Raw genomic sequence first — 6,525 nt, 5'->3', positions numbered from 1 at the left:
TGGCTCTAGTGGACATAACAGATTGGGGCCTGGGAAATGCAGGTTTTTCCAGAGTAAGTTTGCTTTGAACATGCACTAAGTGATGCAGGGCAATAAAAGTCAGAGTTCTGTTGGAGAGGAGAACTGAAGTATTGTAGTGAACTGGAAACAACAGCAGGCTGCCAACAGTACCCACACAGACCGCTGCACACATAGGACTGGTTGGACTGCTTTTTCTTCCAGGTCAAGTTTTCCGTTATCATTATCACGTTTAACTGTAACCGGTTCAACTCTTTCAGAGTTATGAGATCAGTGATGTGACTGGATAAGAGTGTATTTAATAATCACCACACCCACTGATCTACAGTCACCCTAACCTCACCTTTCTTTTGCATGTTGTACTGCTGCACATACATCAATTAAAATAGTCTATGTGTCAAAGACCTGCAACCTTGCTCTTGACATTTAGTATTCAAATAAAAAAAAATTGTTGAGATGCCTTAAAATTTTAAGGCAATGTATTGCAATAGATTTTTCATTTTTGAGCTCTTAAGTTTTGAAATAAACTTTAAAAAATGTTGTTGACTTATATTCTTTAGTTGGGATACTTTACTTTTCTTAGATGAATTTGAATCTTTTTAGAAACTAAAATAAATAAATAAAAAAATTGGTCACAGTGAGCTACGAGCCTGATTTATCTTTGTTTGGTGCCTGAATAATTAAATAGTTTTCATTAAAAATATAAAAAATGTAACATTTACTTTCACTTAAATTAATTTAATCAATATTTTTTAAATACAAATTTTGAGTTTCTAAAATTCAAAGCTTTATGTTTATCTAAAGAAGAAAAGTAAATTATCTTATTAAAAGATCAGTAGTTGATAAAAACTTTTACAAAATGTAAGAATTTAAGGCATTCAGCATTCAAAAATCTATTGCAGTCTGTTGCTTTGAAAATCTGAATTTTCTCAAACTTTTTATTTTTACAGAGAACTATGAAAGCAAAATATTAAACTGAGGGAGCACTTGCGCTGTTTTGCATCCTTATGAAACTGAAAATTTGTGACAAATGGTGAAATGCAACTAAAAACTACAATCACTCAGACTAACTACCAGTGGTGGACAAAGTACTCAACCCCAGTATTTGAGTCAAAGTATAGATACTCCTGGTCAAATATCACTCAACGACAAGTGAAAGTTCCTCAGTCAAAATTTTACTTGAGTTAAAGTACTAGAGTACTTGGTTTTAAAAATACTTAAGTATTCAAAAGTACATGTTTTTAAACATACTTAAGTATTCAAAAGTACAAATTACAAAGTACATTTTCTAATATCAATACGTGCTGTATTGTTTTCATGATGCATTTACAGAAGCTTGTAACTCTCTGAAACCATCTAATGATGCACTGATGCTTGTAGAACCACTCTGCTACACAAAGTCTATAGAAACACCTATAAAAACTTCAGCATAGAAATACAATCAAAAACAAAAAGCTGTTGTCATTTTCTGATGTAACTGTATTAAAATCACATCATAAAATTAGATTGAAGCCAACTGTAAGGAGTTCTCCAAGTTAAATAACTGAGATTTCTTTCTGTCTTCAGAGGCAGTATATACATGAATTATGTGGTATTTTTCACCCCGATAAAAACAATCCCACTTTAAAAGCTACCTGGAAAAATGAATAATTCTAATAACATCTTGAGATTTAATTTTGTCTTTCTCCTGCCGTCACCATTACTGCTTTTTGTTTGAATGACAGAGGGAAAGCTTGCTTGTGCTTGTTAGTGCGCCTGGACGCATTTCTGCTTTTACATCAGTCCCATTTGGGAGGAGCGACTGTGATTGGTTTGTTTCTGTGAGGAACACAGCATGTGACCAGTTGCATTTTAGTAAAGAAAAAACAGCAACAGCTGACTTCAACTATGTGCTTAGTCAAAAAGTAACAACAACCTTCCCAGAACTGTAGTGGAGTCAAAAGTACAATATTTGTCTTTGAAATGTAGTGGAGTGAAAGTCAGAAGTTTCCAAAAAAAGAAATACTCAAGTAAAGTGCAGATACTCAAGTAAATGTACTTTGTTACTGTCCACCACTGCTAACTACCACCTACTATTGGAGTGGTTCCCATCCTTTTTCCCTTGGAGCCCCCTACTTGTATCTAAGGAAAGCTGAGCCCCCCAGTCTGAACACAGACTTTTGTATAAATTGCAGTGTTATTACAGGTGCTGGAAAACCTGTAAAACAATTGAATTTTAATGTTTTCAAGCTTTGAAAAGTGTTTGGATTTTGGATAAAGTGCTTGAAACTGCTTGAAACTGTAATCACATTACTTTCATAATAAATTACTGCTTGACTGTATTAGTTAGTTAACTTTTTAGATAACGAAAGAAGATAAGTCAGATATTTGCTGAGCCAGAATCTATCAAAAGTTAATGATTAATCAGTAATTGATTAATTGCCAATAAGAATGTGAAATCTTATTAATTATTAATGATTCATCAAATTATCAATTATTAGGAAAATGCACTGTGTAACACTAATAGGAAGCCAAGTCTACTTACAGACAGGTAGAATGACAGACAGACAGAATGACTTACAGACAGAATGTCATTTTGACATTAAATTTTCTGTTACAAAACATCATTCTGGTTGATAAAGGCACAATAACATCTGATTTAATGTGACGAAGAGGTGAAATAATTATTTTGTATATAAATATGTCACTTACCACAGCTGCAAGGAGCTGAAAAAGATTGAAAATGCTTGAAAAGAACTTGAATTTGATTTTGGAAAAGGTGTACAAAGCGTGAAACTGTGATTTTAGTGGACATGAGCAAATCTGATTTTGAGGACCTCAGAGGAGACAAAATCTTAGGGACCCCTTGTGATTTCTGGCACCCCCCTAAGGTGGGCCTGGACCACAGCATGCCAAAGGTCCCCAATGAACTTCCATAGATACTTAGAATCTTGCAAGAGTACTGCTTGTATATTCAAGTACTGATCCTGGTAGTTGCTGATAGAAATGCTCCTAAATCTGAATATGTTACTGGGGAAAGCACAAACTATGTGATGGACACAGATATTTCTTCTGTCCAGAGTTGCTCATTATTATTCAGAAAAAGTCAGCTCCATGATTACCTCGACAATATCAATACAGAGGTGAAGTAACGTCCCTTCCAGTGTGCCCTATGAGACCTTACTTCAGAAACAATATCAACAGTAATCTTTGGCAGAAGAGAAAAAGAAAATTATTCCGTTTCCAATGTGCCACAAATTGCACACGATGTTTGTCCATTTAAAATATACTTTTACAAGACAAGAAAGTTTAGTTTAGTTTTGTGTGAAACTGCTCAGTGAACTACATCTCTTGCCTCACATGATATATGTCACCAACACAAATCTCACTGCTGCTATTTTATCAGTGACTTCTGGTCCTTTTATGAGCTGGGAGGAGAGAATGAGTAAAAGCCATCATTGTATGACTACATCCCAGTATGAAAACACACAGACATCATAGCTCCAGCGGCTAACATTAGCTTTAAGAGGGAGAAAGTCATGACATCACTCACACAACTTCTGGATGTGTATTGTTTGTAATTTCAATTACTTATAAAAATTATCATTTAAATTGACAAACATTACAATGTGTAATTCATGCCCCAATTCAAAAAGGATGATAAAATTATTTCTCTCTCGCACTGAATACAGATCATATTTTTTCCCAAGTTTGGTTCTAAGGAAGCAGTGTCACTTTGAGACAGTTTGAGGATATTTATTATCATTATTATTATTATTATTATTATTATTATTATTATTATCATTATCATTATTATCATCATCATTATTATTGTTGTTGTTTGTTGTTATGACTACTACTACTACTACTAAATTATTTGAATATTAAATCATTTTGATGCACATTTTGGCAACAATCACATTGCCAATGAAATGTATAAATCATTTTCCCAATTTAATAGAATTTTGTTAGTTGAACAGATACAGATACAATTAATGACATCTCTGTACACCTCTGGCTGCTGAAGTTTTACAATTCCCACACTGTGGATGATTGAATTTGGATTTAAACACCTTTAAATGAATGCTTAGACCCATATGATGGAGTGCAGATCAAATACCACAAATCATGAGCTACATGACACACAGCCTGCCTATATGTTCAGAGGTCTCACTGAGTACAGAAAACAAACATCATAAATTATCACGTCATGACATCATTAAATCACCCCCAAAAACTCTGTCATCAGATTCTCCCTAAAAACGTGTCAGTGAAGCAGATGTCTGTAAATCAGCTGCCACACTGCAGCATGTTTGAATGAACTGCATATTCTGCCAGCAGTTGTTTTGCAATGTCATCAAAGCAAGGAAGGGTGTGGCTGCAAAGCACACATTAATTTGTGCCCTGACTTTAACCTCTCAGGAGATATTCCTCTTTTGTACACCATCAGTTCTTCAGCACCTCTCACAATCCCTGATCTGACTATGACTTATGTCCAGCCTCAGCATCCCATGGTCTAAAACATTTTATGGGTACATTTTTTTTTTGCATGATTGCACAATTTGGGAGAATACAATGCCTGTAAGACAGAAGTCAGGGGAAATTTCCTGCAGAATTCTGTAAATGCTGAGCACCAGATGCATCAAGCTAGATGCACTTACTTTATATGTATGAGACCACATTTACTTCCATTTACCTTCAAAGTAAATGTGCATGCAGCAGTTATTTGAGGTAGGATTTCCAGAATAGTAAATTAAAAAAATATATAAAATAATTTAAAAAACTAAATGTTATAACACAGATATTATCATTACTTATAGCAGTAGGAGGTGGATTCAGTTAAAATAGAGATTTAAGTTGTTCCAAGGTGTCAAATACCAATGTTTTGGGTTTGTAAAGCATGTCGAGCACAGCAAAATAATAATAAATCCAGGCAGAGGGCTCTGCAGATACACTCACCATCACACACTGACAGTGTGTCATAAATGGTGATTGAAAGTGATTATGTTATGTTAATTAATGATATACATCAAATAATCACAAGCACCACATTCCCCAAACATCTTCTCAACTCAACATAGATCACACTTGATTTTAGAATATATCACTGATGTTTGTATATTATATAATTTGGGGGAAACTGTGAACATTAGAGAAAGTGTATGTTGGAGGTAAATTTTTATTATAGCGCATTAGAATAATGGAGGCTTTATCACAATGTGAGAGCATAGAACACTTCCTCTTTAGAAATCTGTTACATTTATATGATAATTTAGTTAAAAAAAAATGAAAGACATTTCACTGCAGTGGACACTGAAGCTGGAAGCAATTCAGTATAATTCAGTACACTTCAATTTAATTCAATTAAATTCAGGTCAGTTCAGTTCAATTAAATTTTATATGTATTATTCCAAATCAGATGAAACAGTGTCAGACTGGGCCCAGTTGAGAAAAATAACAGTCCAAGGCCACATTTAAATGTCCATTTGCAGGTTAAACATCCATGTCAGACACTTAACAAAATGATGCTTTCATGAAAGAACAAAGATATATTGACTGCAGTGAATTAAAAAGGTTCCACTTCCCCTCAGACATTTTTATAGGTAAAAACTACTGAATCAGTAACTGGACACATACACCTGGAGTGGTTATTAGGATGAACAGTAATGAACTGTATTCCACATTTAAGAAAATAATATATAATGTGTGACACTGCTGTGTGGTCTCTCATACATCATTGCATGGAAGCTCTCGTGGAGTCCCATAACTCAGCATCAGTCTGGTCAGCATGTTAACCACACTGTGTGGCCTGCAAGTGTCCTCAATATTTGAACTGACAATTGATGGTAATTTAAAGTCTTGTGCTTACTTGCTTTTTCCAGACGTCTTCAGGTTCCTTGTGATTGGCTTGATTTGGGCTCAGTTGTCATGGAGATACAACAAATATCACCTGGATAAACTCCACCTCCTAAGGAAGACTGTGACATGCAGTTGAAAGATCCTGTAAAAAGTCTGTCAGAGGAATTAAGTTTTTGTGTCTTACTGCTGTTTCCAAGATGACCTCTGACAATTCCAAAATTTTGAAGCACCCTGTCCGTGTTGGGGTGCTGGTTAGTTAGTTCCACTGTTCCCCCCTCGCTGAATGACTGCTTTAAGATTAACATGAATATGAGGTATAATCAGTCTTTAATAATAATTATGTACCTTATTTCTAATTCACAAATACCTATTGATAAATTACCCAAAAATCAAAAATACATATTTCTTCTAGAGAAAAAATAGTTCCTTTGAAACTGCTCACAACAAGGTGTAACCAGGTCTGGTCTGGTCAGGTCTTTCAAATGTATTTTTTTGTCCCTTTAAACTACGGCTGCATAATTTAATTGTAATTTACAATAAGATTCCAATATGGCCAGGGCAATATCCAAATTGCAAAAATAAAAACCAAATTGCAATTTTCTGAAAAAGGAAAAATGTATGAGAAAACAGGATAATAATGAGGCACTGTTGTGCTGCAGGGACGATCTG

The sequence above is a fragment of the Lutjanus erythropterus genome, chromosome 20, assembly GCF_056507025.1.
Source record: "Lutjanus erythropterus isolate fLutEry1 chromosome 20, fLutEry1.hap2, whole genome shotgun sequence".
Taxonomy (NCBI): Eukaryota; Metazoa; Chordata; class Actinopteri; order Lutjaniformes; family Lutjanidae; genus Lutjanus; species Lutjanus erythropterus.
The sequence above is the reverse complement of the archived record's forward strand: the minus strand, read 5'-3'. Positions refer to the sequence as shown.